Genomic DNA, 15348 nt, shown 5'->3' on the forward strand with positions numbered 1-15348 from the left:
GAATTTGTTTTGTTTCTACTTTCCCCGGCACTGATACAGCTAGTATTACTGATCCTCTGCTGCTTAGCTGCAAAGGAGCACAGCAATCTTCTTCCTGCCACACAGCTGATGGATGATCAGAGGGGCAAGGGGGGCAGGGGACTGGAAGACTGCCTTGGGAGCTGCATGTTCTCCTGGCTCCCACTTGCAGGCACATTCCTTGGACTCTTGGCTCGATTATTACCCAACCAAAAATCACTACAGGGCCTAAACTTAGATCAGGTTGCAGGTGACGCGGCTCAGTGGTGCAAAGCAGAGCTCTAAGATGCATGGCTAGGCACGATGTGAGATGTTGTCCCAACACCTGACATGCCCCCTTTGCCCTCCTTTGGAAGAGCAGAGCAAGCAAAATCATCTGTGTGCTCTGCATCCCGAAGAACATGACTGGGCAAGCAAGGCAGCTCTTTGGCGTCTGTTGTCAGCAGGGCATCTTTGGAGGCAGAGGGTGGGGTCTGCCCAAGTGTAGTCTAGCCCACCCCTGTGCAAAATGGCTACTGCTACCACAATGTCTAGGGCTGCAGGGACGCAGGTTCAAACCCTCACTCAGCTGTGGAGCTCACTAGATGACTAGGGGCTGCTCCCCTGCCCTTAGACTAACCGTGAAGAGCATGGGATATGCAATGGCCACAGCTGAGAGATGGGGGGAGGCAATCTAGGTGTAAGGTGGTTTGCCAAATCATTTTGTTGGGTTTTTGGAAGCTATCATTACTGGGCTGACTATTGTAGACGGTGCTTTTGCATGCTCTTATTTCAATATCTATGCAGAGCATTGCCCTGATTTTTCTTAAGTTACGTTTTCCCATAAATTGTTGCTGAAATGTCAGTATGATGAAAAGAATTCCAAAATCCATGGTAGGGCTATTACTGGGCCAACAAAATGTTTTCTTATGGGCCAACATGACTATCTTTGTTTGTTGATGCTGATAGGACCCTTTAATCACACAAATCTAAATTTCCTGGGAGACCCTTGAATCCCTCACACAAAACGCTGACAGTTTGGAGGGGATCATAATTGCTGAGGTGATTTGAAAGGAGTTTGCGTGCTGCCAGATTCCAAGAATGGAAAACGCACAGAACTGAGAAACTGTCTTTGGTACGGAAATAACTAGTTACACCGTTGCTCTTAAGACAAAAGCAAGTCCTGAACTTTGTAGGACAGCAAACATTTTAGTGCAGCTACATGCTTAATATGGATATTAGTTGCAGGTCTGCTTTACTTACCATATATGAAAGACCATCTGCTGAAGAAAACCAAGTCACAGCGACATCATAGTCAGGAAGTTCCCCTCTTCAGTTTGCTGCTCTTATGCACTATGAAGTACCTCTGGGATAGAGGCATGTCCAGACTTGCCATGCACCCTCTGATGCTCTGAACTACACTGGAAGCCTTAAATGCTATGTGCTTTCAAGGCTGCAAACCTAGAATCCCATTGCTAGTGAGCAGGGCTGGAACTCGCCTGAACTCAGTTCCAGCACCTCTGAAGTGGAAGCCATTGCCATTCCAAGAGAACAAGGGAGGTGTTCATGGTGAGTCCTAGCACAGTTGGACTTACTTCTGATTCAACATGCTTAGTAGTGATCTGTGCAGCTCTGTAACATGCACCAAGCCAAGCTCACTATACAGTTTTGCTACTTTCAGTAATTTTTGTTCAGAATTACAGCTTGGGGAGCCCGAATCATAATGCTTGGGCAAGGGCCCAAAAGGTGAAATAATTATTTATGTTTTCATGATGAATTCTACCCCTCTGCATAATAAAGGTTGCAGTGGTGGTTTTCCTGCAATGTTAGTAAAGAAATAGAATCAATAAAAAAACCTTTCAGTTGAACATGGTGTATTAAGGACTTTGAATGTTCACTCAAGCTCCAAAAAACCAGGAAATTGCAGCTGTTAAGGGACCCTTAAGAGACACATTATTTAGGCCATACTGATATGGAATGATGTAACTGGTCCCAGCTCCAGCGCTTCCTTAGAGCTGAGAGGCTGTCAGTGGCAGGGTGGTGGGTCTAAGTCTAAGGGCTAATCCATACCTCTACCAAACCCAGTTTACTGCCGAATCAGAGCAAACGTCAATCAAGTTTTATCCGGATTGATGTTTGCTCTGATTCAGCAGTAAGGCAAAACAGCTCAGGGACAGGACAAGTGGAATTGCGGGCATAGTCCCAGATTTGTCTGTTCACTGGAATAGTCATGTGTAATAACCTTTGCAGCTGAATCAACTATTCCATGTCACAAGTACTGAACTGAAAACCAGTATCATCAACATTAGAGTAGGAAACACGTTTCTTCCCTATTGTTGTGTATTCTGGCTCCAATACTGAGCCCATTAAAAATGTTTTTAACAACTGGAGCTGATTCTGACAGTTGTGCACTGCAAGGCAAGAATATCCTTAATCACTTGTGAACTGGAAATAAACGAATGCTGAATATTGTTTTGTAAGGGGCAAAAGAAAAACACCAGGCCTTGCCTTAAATCTCAGCGAAGGTATGAAAGTGAAGACTCACATCTGACAATTGTACCTTTCTTAAAGGCAAGCTTTCAGGCACAATAATCAAAGTTGTATCACCTTTTTAAGGTGGTCTTTTTTTCCAGTAGTCAGGCTCTACACAAAATCCAGCTGCAGATCTACACCAGGAATTTCAAATGATTTCAAGCATGTATTCTAAACAAGGAACCCTGGGGTTATTTATTAAGTGGCTAGAGACTAAGAACAGAGAATCACTTCCCAGAGTTATGGCAATGTGAAACCAGTTTAAAACTGTGGGTTTTAGGACAACACCTAAATATGGAAGTTGTCCTGCTCTTCTAGAAGCATACTCATCACCCTGATGTCAAATTATCTTACTCTTTTCTAGAACTTATTTCAGTGAGATCGCTCTGGGTGAGCTAGAAGCAGAAGCTGACTGTGTTGTCTAGCAGCTGGCTCTGACATATTTATCCCACCCGCACTATCTCCCTTAAGTTTTGCCTTTTTTAAAGAGAAAGAAAGGTGGGGTGTTTTCTAATAGACATCATACAATCTTTTAATTGCATAAACAAATTTAATTATTTAATTTATAATCCAAGGCTGGGGAACCTGTGGCCCTGCAGCAGATGTTGGACTCCAACTCACGTCAGCTCCAGCCAGCGTGACCAATGGCCAGGAAAGATGGAAGACGCAACCCAACAGCACCAAGGCAGCCACAGGTTCCCACTCCTGATATAAATGATAATATGCCAATTAATGGAATCTTTTGAGAGTGTTTTCACCCACCCACTCTCCCACTGACCTTGAATTTTATGAAAAAATGCTGGTCTGACACTAGCTTGTTTAGATTTGTCCTTTTCCATTCCCAATTGTTGTGATCCTAATGAATTGAAAAGAATGCATGACTAACAAGAATGGAATGCAAATTACAACATAATGGATATGCAGCAAAACAAAATTTCATTTGATCTTGCTAGTCAGATATCACTGGGCTTAAAGCCTTGGATTATTCTCCACTTTTGACAGCCTTGGTTCCAATTCTGAAAGCAGTGCCATCATAACAGATGCTCTGGAAGCTCTTGGCTGGGCCTGCAACTGATTTCAGACTTCTGCTACAACAGCCAGTCATTTTCAAATCAAACTATTGTTTGTTTGGGCTTTTGAGGCTCCCAGAGGCTTTTGAAGTCTGAGCAGTGCATTACTAGACTAAAGGAAACAATGGAGCACATTAAAATGTGTGTTTATGTGCTTTTATGCCGATGTGCCTAATATGAGGGGGGAAATTAATGATCCGTAGGAACAAAAGAGGTTAGTAACGGGGCAAAGATTTCTCGGGAGACTCCTTTGTGAAAAGCCCTATCAAGCAACACCAAAAAATGAAGAAACAAAAGAGAACAGACGCTGCACACAAAAGTCCTTCTTAAATAGGGTTGGCTCAAAACATTTTACTGCCTAAGGCAAAGACGGCATCTCTCTCCATTTCGGACACAGAAGCTGATCAGAGTGGCAACTAAATCTTACTTGAACACTGCTGAATGGACAACTATATGCCGCTGAGGGCGGCAGGCTGGCTTAGGGGTTTTGTGGCACTCACAGCTCTGCCCATTCCTGCCCCTCAGCACCAGCCACCTGATATATACACATAAGAAGGCAGAGCAGGGGTCTTGAAGTTCCCCATCAACAGTTAGTACCTGGATAGAAGACTGCGCAGGGACACAGGTCACAGTCTTCTCCACAGTGATGAGATGTATTGTTTCTAGGTTTACACACACACATTAGTGTATGCAAATTTATGTCTTGTTTTTGTGATGTATTCCTTTTTTTGCAATGCATGTGTCCAGCCATATAGAGTGGCCTCACAGGTGCTAATTAAATCTGCTGTTTCTGATGCTTGCCTGGAACTGCACAAACAGGGAGAGGGCAAGGGATACATCTTGGCAGCTCATAACTCAATAACTCATAGCTGGTGGGCATTTAGCCCAGTGGTGTATGCTACAAAGACTGGGTCACTAAGATTTTCCTCAGACTCCCTTTCATTTACAGAGCCAAGGCGATGAAGTTGCTTCATCAAGCCTTGGACTCCACTGGCATGGGGTGAAGACACATGATGCACCCAGTTTGCTGAAGCTAAAGGTAGAGCTAGGTCTTCTCGGTGCCTGGAGGAGAGTTCGGGTGGGAATTCAACCTGTACTACCTTAAATCCATCAAGGAAGAAAGGTGGCATCTAACTTATATAATACAGGGACATGGGCATAGCCAGGATTTATTGGGGGGGGGGAGAACCTCAGTTAGTTAAGTACAGTGGTATCTTGGGTTAAGAACATAATTTGATCTGGAAGTCCGTTCTTAACCTGAAACTGTTCTTAACCTGAGGCACCACTTTAGCTAATGGCGCCTCCCGCTGCCGCACAATTTCTGTTCTCATCCTGAAGCAAAGTTCTTAACCTGAGGTACTATTTCTGGGTTAGCAGAGTCTGTAACCTGAAGCATCTGTAACCTGAGGTATCACTGTGTTTTTATTGATTTACCTGATTTAGGGGGGGTAGTTGCCCCTCCTGCCCCCATGTACAGGGATCACTAACCTTTTTAAGCCTGATTGGGCACACTTGGATTTTTTGAGCAGGTGTTGTGGACATGGCCCTCTGGCACTTCCCTCCCACCTCCCCGAATTGGGCCACTCGCCAGAACATCCCTTCCCCTGCTGAAAGTGCACGCATGGGCACATGTGCCACTTTTTCAAGCAATCTGGTAGTTTGACCCAGTAATCTGAGGGTAGAAAATCGTAGGGAGCTGAAAGAGGAAATGGAAAAGAGTGCCACTCTCAAACTTCCTTCTTCAGCTCTATGTACTTCTCAAAGAAAGGGGCGGGGTGTGTGTGTGTGTGTGTGTGTGTGTGTGGAGTCACCACCTTCACCTCCTCATGATCAAGCGGACTCAGTTTTTGTGGGCATAAGGGGAATACCTGAAGGGTACTGTTACACTCACAGGCACCAAGTTGGCGACCCCAGGTATAATAAGCAAACAGAATGTGAAGAATAGGTTGTGGTCACCGATTTTAGTGAGACTGCTCAAAGGAAAAGATTCGAAGCCTGCACCTTCAGATGAGAAGTAAAAGTTGCACGTCTGACAGCCTAATGCAGTAATAGAGGTCTGGAAGGATATTTTGCCTTGCAATGATTTACAGAGAGATATGGCAGGATTTAATGAAAGGATGGACTCGGAGGAATTCCTTGAGGAAATTAGTCATTGTTGAGCATTGGCTCTGAGTAAATAGACCCAAACCAAGACCGAGACAGTGTGTCTGAAAGAGAAAACAGGGAACTAAAGCAAGTTGTACAGCGGTGGTTTTTGCTCAAGGTCGATAACGAAGCTGCCACAATAGCAGAGGGGAGACAAAAGGAAACAATCGGCTGAGAAGTTTTCCTGCACGCGCAAGACCCATTCAGGATGAATGGAAACAGCACAAGCATAGCGCTCTTGCGCGGTTGCTTTTCATTGCGCTGGAGCTTCCACAATGAACAAATGCAGCCCTGTTTGTTGGCACCTTGCTAGCAGTAACTGATCCTAGAAGCCAGAATTGTACACACACACACACACACACACACACACACACTCAGAATACTGTATTGGAGAAAGAATATCCAAGTCTGATCCACTTCTAATGGTAATAATATCAAAACCAGGCAAACACATTAGTTCAGAAGTGGCTGCGGGGGCGGGGGGGGGGAGAGCTGTGTGTGTTTGTTTGTTTGTGGGTTGCTGAAGTTGATTGTAGCAGTAGGATGGAGGGAGGGGTGATTAATTGCTTTATCATCCCTAAGGGGAAAATAAGGCAACTGCTGCCTGTGGTATAAACCCGTAAATGGGCATAGTGACTGTTTCATCTGTGTGACTACATTGCTGTTCTTATTATGATCTATTAATAAGTAATCACAAATTATCTTCCAATATACAGCTTGCTTTTTCAGCATTTTCAAACTTGAATTTATCCAAACAGGAGCATGTGGATTGCTGTAAATCTTATTATTATTTTTCAGCCCCCCCATCTGAAATACCGCGTCTGATCTAGCATTGGATGTAGTACAAGTGACGACCATTGTAGGTAGGCGCGTCCAGTTGATGCGCAATCGCTGGCACTGTGTGGGTCCTTTTGGAACCAGAAGAGGACAAAATGAGGCTGGGGGCCATGAACAGACCCCCCATGCAAAATGGCCATTGCCTGTATTGCTGGCCTAAGATCAATTGGTGAAAGACCTACAGTAATAACTGGTTCACAACTCAAGACACCCGAGTTATTTGCATGGTTTAAGGCTGACATGGAGTAGGGGAACAGAGCCTTTGTCCCTTTAAGAGCTGTGTGGCAAGTAGAAATTGAACAGGGAAATTGTTTTCAGGTGTGGAAATACAATCAAGGGGAAATTTCAACTGTTGACATCATATCTGTCAGACATATTATTTCCTTGGGCCTGCCACCACCACCTACAAAAGAGGGTACACATTTGCAAGTGTAGGCAAATTTCTATCTTCTTTTTGAGTGCCACAGAGGGCCCATATTAGGTCCAATTCTGGATGCAGAAAATCCTGTTGGCAGCCCTGGTGATCATCTGTGTGCAAGCCGTTCTTCTGCCAGCACAAAGTAACCATTGGATAAGATCCAGAAAAGTGTACAGGAGCCAGAATCTAGTACTAAAAGAGTATTGGAACTGATTCAAGAATTTGGTCAGGTTGCAGGATTTAAGTTGAATAAGTTAAAAACTAAGGTTTTAGAGAAAAATCTAACAGTGATTGAGAAAGAGAGGTTTCAGAAGGAGACAGGTTTAACATTGGTTAAGAAAGTGAAATACCTGGGGGTTAACATGAGAGCTAAGAATGTGAATTTATTTAAAGATAACTATGAAAAATGCTGGACGGAAGTAAAAAAAGATTTAGAAATATGGTCAAATTTGAAGCTTTCATTGCTAGGCCGTATTGCTGTGATAAAAATGAATGTATTGCCTAGAATGTTGTTTTTGTTTCCAACACTGCAAATTTTGGATAAAATGGACTGTTTCAAGAAGTGGCAGAGAGATATTTCTAGATTTGTCTGGCAGGGCAAGAAGCCCAGAATAAAATTTAAAATACTAACGGATGCAAAAGAAAGAGGTGGATTTGCCCTGCCAGACCTTAAACTTTATTATGAATCAGCCGCATTTTGCTGGCTGAGAGAATGGCTGCTTCTTGAAAACACAGACATTTTGGACTTAGAAGGGTGTATTTGGGTGGCATGCATATCTGTGGTATGACAAGGTCAAAGCACATAAAGCATTTAAAAACCATATTGTCAGGAAAGCATTGTTTAATGTCTGGACAATATATAAAGACCTACTTGAAAATAAAACCCCAAGGTGGTTGTCACCAATGGAAGCGAAGGCTCTGAAAAAGCTCAATATGGAGGCCAAATGGCTGAAATATTGGGAAATTTTGGAACAAGAGGGAGATAAACTGAAATTGCAGAGCTTTGAAAAACTAAAAGACAAAGTGCGAGATTGGCTTCATTATTATCAAATAATGGAGACATACAATTTGGACAAGAAAATTGGCTTCCAGGTGGAAAAATCAAAATTGGAAACAGAACTGTTAGATCCCAAAACTAAGATTCTGTCAAGAATGTATAACTTGCTGTTGAAATGGAACACTCAGGACGAAATGGTGAAATCTGCTATGATAAAATGGGCACAAGATGTGGGACACAACATTATGCTGGCTGACTGGGAACAGTTATGGATCACAGGTATGAAGTTTACGGCATGTAATGCCTTAAGAGAGAATATTATGAAAATGATATACAGGTGTTACATGACACCAGTCAAGCTCGCAAAAAATATATCATTTGCCTGATAATAAATGTTGGAAATGTAAAGAGACTGAAGGTACATTCTTTCACCTTTGGTGGACGTGCCCAAGGATTAAGGCTTTCTGGGAGATGATTTATAATGAAATGAAAAATGTATTTAAATATACCTTTTTGAAGAAACCAGAGGCCTTTCTCCTGGGCATGGTCGGCCAATTGGTGTCAAAGAAGGATAGAACTTTTTTTATGTATGCCACAACAGCAGCAAGAATACTCATCGCAAAGTATTGGAAGACACAAGATCTACCCACCCGGGAAGAATGGCAGATGAAGGTGATGGAGTTGGCGGAAATGACTGGCAGAATCCAAGACCTGGGAGAAGAGTCGGTAGAAGAAGATTGGAAGAAATTTAAAGACTATCTACAGAAACATTGTAAAATTAAGGAATGTTAGAAGGATGTTGGAATGAAGTTATGTGGTTTTAGCAGTAAATGTAAAGGAGTATTTAAAGATGGATTGTTAATAGGTGAGAATGTAAAGTTATAATATATTAAGATAAATTATTAAGATAAAAGCAAAAATGGAAAGGATTTGCTGAAATAACTAATTGAACTAGAATACAAAAAAGGGAGGTGCGAGGAGGTCAGGGAAACAAGCAAATGAAAGTCAAGACATGGAAAGGTTGATTTGTTTTTAAACATTTTTCATGTATGCAACAACGGCAGCAAGGATTCTCATCGCAAAAAATTGGAAAACTCAAGATTTACCCACACTGGAAGAGTGGCAGATGCAGCTGATGGACTATATGCAACTGGCCGAGATGACTGGCAGAATCCGAGATCTGGGAGAAGAAAAGATGGAGGAAGACTGGGAGAAATTCAAGATGTATCTACAAAAACATTGTAATTTGTTTGAATGTTAAGAAGGATGCTAGATTATAAAAAATTGGCCACCACTAAACTAGATTTAAATTTAATGCTAAGTGAGATTAAAGAAAATATAAAAATTTATTGGAAAAAGTGCTAGATTATATTTGAATGTGTGGACATGAGATTGTAAACAAGCTGATAATTTGTTTGGAAAAATTTTTTTTAACGACGTAAATGGGAGAGGGGGACGTGAGGGAGTCCAAAGAAGCGAAGAATTTGTTGTGATAGAAGTAAGATTGTTCTATGTGTGTATTTTATATCTAAAAAAACCTTAATAAATATTTAAAAAAAAAAGATTTGTTTTTAATTGTTTTTACTTTTTGTAACTTTTGTTTCTCTTTCTTTTCTTTTTTTTATTCTTGTAACTATTTTGAAACTTTAATAAATATTTTTTTTTTACCAAAAAAAAAAAAAAAATCCAGAAAAGTGTGCATATTGTTTAAACAGCATTTCCTCTGTGGCCCTGTTCCTCTCAAGCTCATCTGTTCTCATAGAATTACAGAGCTGGTAGTAATCTTTGAGGTCATCGAGTCCAGACTCCCATTCCATGCAGGGTCTATAATGGAACTATGTTGTGGGATGGGACTACAGCATCCCTGATACATGGCTAACCAGCCTCTGCTTAAAGATCTCCAGCAAGTTTTAGATTTCTGCCTCCTGATTTTCTGTCCTTTGCTTTCCTGATTTTGTAGGCCAGATTTCTTGATCGTTGGTAATGTTTTATGCTTTTGGAAACAGATATGGCAATCTGAATCAAGTTTGGGCTTTTTTCACGTGGTTAAAAATTGGCTTCTTGTGTTTCTCGTGGCAACAGTTAAAATGTGACACCTACACTGGCTAGAGAATGCAATTTCTTTTTTGTTTTCTCTCCCAAGTTAACAGGATTGGTAGATGCTTTTGCAGTCTTCTGTATGAACCAAGCCTTAGGGCTCCTGCACACGCCCACTTGTCCCGCTGCTTTCCCGCATGGAAAACCCGCTCTTTACTGCTGAATTGAAGCAATCGGACCCATGCTTTCTACTCACAAGACAAGGGGAAGTGTGGACAAGCCCTTACTCAGTACAGTGGTATCTTGGTTCTCAAACGCCTTGGTACTCAAATGACTTGGAACCCAAACACCGCAAACCTGAAAGTGTTCCGGTTTGTGAACTTTTTTCGGAAGCTGAACGTGCTCTGTTTTGAGTAACACATCTCCGTTTTGAGTGTTACGCTGAGGTCTGTCTGTTTTTGCTATTTATTTTGAGTTTTTTGTTTTTGCGGCTTTTTTGTTTAGTTTTTGTGACTGTGTGGAACCCAGTTCAGCTACAGATTGACTGATTGATTGTGTGACTTCAGTACATTGATTATTGCTTTCATTTTATGGATCATCGGTCTCATTAGATAGTAAAATTCGTGTTAAATTGCTGTTTTAGGGGTTGTTTTAAAAATCTGGAACGGATTGATCCATTTTGCATTACTTTCTATGGGAAAGCACGCCTTGGTTTTGGAATGGACTTCCAGAACAGATTAAGTTTGAGAACCAAGGCAGTGGCGTAGCGTGGGTTGTCAGCACCCGGGGCAAGGCAAGTAATTTGCGCCCCCTAACCCGTGGATTTGCGCCCCCTAACCCGTGGATTTGCCCTAACCCCAGAAGTTGCGCCCGGTGCGGCCGGCCCCCCCGCTCCCCCCCCCCCCCGCTACGCCACTGAACCAAGGTACCACTGTATAGTGACTAAGGGTGACAAATAAGCATTCAAATATCAGAAATAGAAGGAATCAATCTATTAATAATTTAAATGCACTAAGATTATAACCCGGCAATCAATTAGGCTACAGTATTTTGGTTTAAGGCCATTACAACACAATTGTAAAGCATATTTACTCCATTACATTGAATGTGATTTATACCCTAATAAATGTATGTAGGTTTGGCACCAGTGGGAGATTTCCTCCCAAAGCAGATATTATCGTCAGAGGAGGGATTTTACTCAGGAACATAGAACGGAAGGAAAGAGCTAAATTCTCCCTCCATGCATGCTCTGAAACAATTAATTCTCAGCCCCACGCCAAGTTGATGCAATTTGCATTTTTAAAAACCTTCAGGTTAAATTGAAAGACATAGTTAGCAACACATCTAGCAATGCATGGAAACAAGAAGGAGAGGGTCTGTTTTGACCTAAGTATATTGCATATTTATTTTTTTAACCCCCCTTACGTTTTAATGTAGGATAACAGAAAATTTGTAAAATGCTCTCCCCATTTTCCCATTCAAAAGTGTTATGCATATACAAATGCCTGCTTTTTTGACTGTCTGTTGTGCACTAATGTTTCCCTTTTCCTAAAATAACTGTAAATTTACTATCATTTCATCTTGTTATGCTTTACTCAAGGTGCTAACATAAATTAAAGACCTAATCTTTGTAGCAGTGAAGTGTGACTATGGAAAAGTGCCTCCGTTTTCACTGGGGATTCACAGCACCCTTTTCTGCAAGGTTCTCCATCCTAATCCTAAATGTGAAAACCAAAAGAAAGCTGAAAACCAATATGAAAATCTCAGAAAGTCCTTGACAAAGTATATACACTTTACTGGGGACTGGGAGTAAGTCTCAGTGAACTCTAGGGGACTTACCTTTGATCAGACATACATGGGGTTACTTTGTTAGTTAGCGTGTGGTTTTTTTTTGAAGCCACTACTAATGGCCTTTGATTTAGCTTTCACTCCCATAAATACTAAAAGCTTCTTTGGCCGAAGGGCGCTTCCAAGCAGTCACTTTTGGGATGAGATTCAGTCACAATCTGGCAGATTTAAGCACTGCAATTAAAGAAGATTTGGAGGTCTTGTGAAACAAACCTGCTTTCTCCAAAGATCTATCACCATTGCAAAAATTGAAAGGGAAATGGATTGAACAGTGTCGGTTAACACTTGCTGGGCCCATGGTTTTATAATCTCCCCACAAACAAATCAGGCTGAATGCTCTTTAAACAAGTCATCTGGAAGTGACCATGGGAATAATAGGAGGAAGCTTATTTTCCAGACAATGGCACCAAGCAGTTTTCTGAAATTATAGTTTGTGCTATGGAGTAGGCAGTAATACTCAGTGGGACTTGACTTCTGAGTAAGCATGCATAGAATTGGCTGGCACAGCTGCTGGGACACATCCTTTACACTGTGCGTGAAAATGGAAATATACCATGTGTAAAAGAAACGAACGAGAAGACCTCACCCTTTTTCTTTGTCCTGCCTGTTCTTAGGGTTGTTAGTCACAGATCCCCGTGTCAGGAAGGCTCCTCTGTCCTTTCGCTCCTTTTCCTCCTCTGCTCCTTTTAAGCATTTGTTGTTTCTACAAAATTGGTTGCAAGGCAGAAACAGGTTTTCATTTTTAATAACAACTCAGCTTCAGGTTCCCAAGGGAAGAAATGTTCTCCATTGGATACAAGAAGGTCTTGTGTCACCCAAATTCTTTATTTATTAAAGAGACAGAACAGATCCTCTTACTACCCCCTCTCCATCCCACCCCTTGTAAAGACACCTCCCTAAATCAGATAAGATGTTTACAGGGCCTTCATCTCCTCCACCCATCCCCAAGATCTTAGAATATGCCCTTGTGAAGAAGTAGAACAAGATATTCTGCCCTCATTTTGTTGCATCCCCTTAGCTTGCCTTGATAGTGCTAAGAGAGGTAGCTTGCTAGCAATCCATCAGTTAAGCATAGCAGAATGGTCCCCTGCATAGTTTGTACTTTTTGCATACAGATGGAATTCTGACCTCCTCTTTTTTGATCCAGTAGACCTATACTCCAAAGAATGGCTATGAGTATTAAACAGCAAAAATTCACAGCTATTTGCTTTTCTGATGCCTCTTCCGCAGATGCTCAAGTTTTGGCAAGAGTAGTAGCACCTTCTGATGGGTAGTGCACATCATACCACACACATATGTTTTTGCCTTTCCATTTAAAACAATTACACATGCACACTATTGAAATAAATGTATATATTGTGCTTTATCTGTAGTGCACTTTCACGCCAGCTAAATGAATTATTAGACTGCACTTTAATGATGCTCAGCATGCACAGTCCATCACTAACTAAAACAAACAGCAGGCCTGCCAGACCAGGCATGGATCACTGTCTGCATCGGCTCAGGGTTGGTACCTATGCCCAGTGCAGGTTTACAAGCGAGATTTGTTCTTTAGCTGCGCCTACAGATTACTGTATGTCAGGCCACTTCACTGATGCCAATGATCTGAGCTCTGGAGGAAGGAAGGAATAGGTAGGCTGCTTCAGTGATGTGAATAACAACTTCTCGCGTCTATCCTGGGGGTCGTTCCTATGTCTACAGTTTTGGATTATGGAAATGATCAGCAGCACATTTCATCATCAGGCTGCAGCTGTTTCAGATACTAATCTGGTGACTATCATGCATAGCTGTCAACTTTTCCCGTTTCTTGTGAGGAATCCTATTTGGAATAAGGGAATTTCCCTTTAAAAAAGGGAAACGTTGACAGCTATGCTATCATGCATCCTGACTTTCTAGAGTTATACACTTGTCCATATGTGCTAGGATTTTCCTACAGCATTTGCACATTTGTGTGTGCATGTCATCATAACCTTTACGCCAGGCATAGGCAAACTCGGCCCTACAGATGTTTCGGGTTACAGACACTTCAGGTTTTTCGGGTTGCACACCGCACTGAACCTGGAAGGAGTTACCTCCGGGTTTCAGCACATGCGCAAAAGCGCTAAATCGAGCTTTGTGCATGCGCAGAAGCACCGAATCACGACCCACGTGTGCGCAGATGTGGTGCTGCAGGTTGCGAACACTGTGGGTTGTGAACGAGCCTCCCGCATGGATCACGTTCGCAACCCGAGTGTCCACTGTACAACTCCCATCATCCCTCACCACTAGTCCTGTTAGCTAGGGATGATGGAGTTGTAGTCCCAAAACATCTGGAGGGCCGAGTTTGCCTATGCCTGCTCTACGCTGTGTGCTTCTGTGTATTGTAAATAAAAGTATTCATGAATGTACTGGGGTGGAGGGGGGGAATGGGGAGATCTTGGCTCTCATCTATTATGCTTGGCCTTCTTGGAACACCATTAAATTTGCATGGTGTTTTCCTCAAATGTCTCCTTACCCTTTTGTTCAGCTCAGGCCACTGCTGACCAAAGTGACTCCAAGGCTAGACAGAGTGATGGGTTGTAGTTGGGTTCTGCCAGTCTTGCTGTATCTAAGGAGCTGTCAGTCAAAGACCAGTTTCAGACTGTAACCTGCTACTGCTGAGAGGGGCCAGCACCAGGGATTCATTCTAACCTGAGGCGATACCTTAAAGCACAGTATGAATTAAAACACCATCAATATACATGCCAAGTCAGTGATACGATTGAAAAAAATGCATCATTAAAGTATTATTAGGGCTCATCTTCCTTTTACGTTTTTCAACTTGCTTTTTGTGCACTAATAGTTCATTGAATTTTTAACATTATAAATGTTTGCCTCTCACTGGATAGTGACAGAACAAATAAATCCCTCTTGATCTGGTAAGGCTGAAATCTTAGGCACTTTATTAAGGAGCAAAGTCCCATTGAACGTAGAGGAATTTAAGCTCAGTAGCCCTCAATGGTTTTTGACATAATGAAGCAATGGGTTTTGTTTGTCCAGCTTCCTGACATAATTGGTATTCAGAGATAATAGGCTTGCAATGATTCTCTTCAGTTTTGTCTGAGAATCTGAAGGAAGTAATTCTGAGAAATGCTTGCTCTGGTTTTGGATACACCTGGAATATAGCGTAAGGCAGCATTCACATCAGTTTTCCCAACGTTTCCTTAATTTAATTTCCACATTATTAACCACTCTATTCTGCCTTGGTCAGCCCACACCTGGAATACTATATCCGGTTCTGGACACCACAGTTTAAGGAGGATGTTGACAATCTGGAATGTGTGCAGAAGAGGGCAACCACAATGATCAAGGGTCTGGAAACCAAGCCTTATGAGGAGTGGTTGAGGGAGCTGGGTATGTTTAGCCTGGGAAAGAGGAGACGGAGAGGAGATATGAAAGCCATCTTCAAATATCTCAAGGGCTGTCACATGGAAGGGGGAATAAGCTTG

The 15348-nt window shown here is 42.1% G+C and overlaps 1 protein-coding gene across 1 annotated transcript in view; it reads right to left on the minus strand.

The window, feature by feature from the left end:
- Positions 1-12584, minus strand: part of BMF (Bcl2 modifying factor) — a 63104-nt gene extending 50520 nt beyond the window's left edge. Inside the window, exon 1 of the mRNA XM_081865119.1 lies at positions 12468-12584. The gene's annotated coding sequence lies outside the window, so the exon portion shown is untranslated. The remainder of the gene's footprint in view (positions 1-12467) is intronic.
- Positions 12585-15348: the final 2764 nt, after the last annotated feature.

This window comes from Podarcis erhardii, assembly GCF_964252035.2.
Source record: "Podarcis erhardii genome assembly, chromosome: 1".
Taxonomy (NCBI): domain Eukaryota; kingdom Metazoa; phylum Chordata; class Lepidosauria; order Squamata; family Lacertidae; genus Podarcis; species Podarcis erhardii.